This window comes from Apis dorsata, unplaced genomic scaffold, assembly GCF_000469605.1.
Source record: "Apis dorsata unplaced genomic scaffold, Apis dorsata 1.3 scaffold_1253, whole genome shotgun sequence".
In the NCBI taxonomy this organism is placed as follows: Eukaryota; Metazoa; Arthropoda; class Insecta; order Hymenoptera; family Apidae; genus Apis; species Apis dorsata.
The window spans coordinates 1461-3969 of NW_006264350.1; positions in this window are offsets into that span (position 1 = coordinate 1461).

Sequence of the window (2509 nt, forward strand, 5' to 3'; positions counted from 1 at the left end):
AATTATGTAAACAATAATTAAATTATTGTTAAAATAATAATACATTTTGTTAATTTTATTATTTGCTTTTTTTGAAGCTATATAATAAAGATAATAAAATAAAAGTTTAAAAATTTATATTCTAATATTAATAAAATTAATATTTTATTAATAATTAATAAAATATTTCTAGCATAATGTAAACTAACATGATAAATAATATTGTAACATAAATTATAATGTATATTATAAAAATAATATGGTATAAATTATAAATATAATTGTATATAAAACATTAATAACACAATAATAATAATACAATAATATAAAAAATTATATCTTTTTTAGAGAAAAAAAAGTATATATACTAAAAAAATAGATATACATAAATATAAATAAAAATAATATTTATATACATTAATATAAATGTATATAAATTTAAATCANATACAACAAAATATACATTTATATTATAATTAACAATAGAATTAATGCAAAATTATATTTATATATATAACAAATTTCTTTTTAATTTTAAATTATTTTTTTTATATATATTATTATAATTTTTTTTAAATATTCAAATAATTTATTCATGAAAATCATATAAAAAATAAATTTATTGTGATAGAATGTAAAATTATAATTATAATACTTTTTAATAATAATTTATAATTTATTATCAATAATCTCTAACCTTTTTTTTCAAGGAAAAACTCTAATTTCATTTAAAAATAATATCTAATAATATCATTTAAAATAATATATAAAATAATAACCAATATTTATATTATATACATATTGCTCATTTACTGCAATAATGACAACTCAAAAATTATAACTTTAGAAAAAATTATTTTAAATGATTTGATTCGTTATAAAATTACATATAAATTTTGCTTAAATTAAGTTAATAATTAAGTTAAGTTAGAAATATAATTTGAAAATACATTCACACAATTCTATAAATAAAAAATACAAATAACAATAATTGATGATATCAATAATTCAAAAATTATAAATTTTAAGTTATATTATTGTTGTAAAAAATAAGCGATATGTATACATGTACATAAATATATATATTTATTTTTAATAATAAATTTTAAATTCAAATTCGAAAACAAACATTATAAAAGAAATATTAAAAAGAAATATTCTTCGAATTTCTATATAAAATTTGTGTAATTATATAAAAGAAATATGTATTTTATAGTAATTATTTTTTTCGATTAAAATACTGAGAATAATTATTTCTGTATCTATTCTAAAATGAAAGCATCGTAAATAATGCAAATCCTGTATGGTATATTTATAAAAATTATTTATTATTTAAATTATTATGTTTTAAAAATATCAAAATCGTATTTAATTCTTTTAATACATAATTAAAATACATAATTAAAAAATTTCGAGAAAAAATCGATCGAACAATTTTATTTGTAAGTAAAGAAATAAAAAAAAGCTGTATTAAATTAAAACTATATTCGAAATAAATATAAATCGATAAAATTTCTATAAATTTTTATTGATGTTATCATATGATAAGAATTTTACAAAAAAAAAAAAGGAAAGCTTTGAGTGTAAGCGTCTTTTCATCTAGAGATTTCGTGAATTGACCTTTTCGAATATCAAATTATTCATTTTCAAACAGGTTCAATAAAAACAAGAAAAAAAAAACATGAATCAAAATGCAAGTATTTCTATTATAAAAAGAAAAATACAAAATTGTAATCAAATCTTTTATAGAATATTTTATCATAATACTTGCAAAGAAGAGAAATCGATCCAACATGTTAACGCGTGTCTGGCATCGAGGACAGTAACTGTATAAAATACGTCTTTTAAAAACATTTTATATTGTTTATATTTACCTTATTATACTTGTTCTAAAATATACACTCTTATCACTCTGTTATAATATGATGTACTAAATTAAATTGTCACACGAAATATCGTAATAATCTAGTAATACGATCGCGAGTACAGAAGTCTTCAGAGGGTAGTCAGATACTGAACGAATAGATGGCGCCCATACTTGTACGCCACTCCTAGTGTTGAATTTTCTTTCAACCCTCTTACCTCCACTAACATTGCTCATTGTTTTTGATTAGAGGGTTAATCGTATGATTCTAATCAAATCAAAAGTTAGCATCAGTTCTAATATGCAAAATTCTATTATTAGATTTGTTCATATTATTGGTTTGTTTATTAAAATTTTAATAAACTAAAAAAATAATTATGAACATATATATAGAAGAAAAACATAGAACAATATATAATAGTAATACATTTATTTGTAATCATATATTATCAATTATAATTTCATAATAAAATAAATTCTTTTCAAATTTATAGATATTTTTTTTTTAATATATATATATATGTATATATATGTATATTATATTTTTTTATAAAATATTTAAAAATAATATATCTTAAATAACTTATACTTAATGACTTAATTTATGTTTAAAAAAGTAAGATATTTTACATAATTTATCACAACAATTTATATTTCCCCTATTTA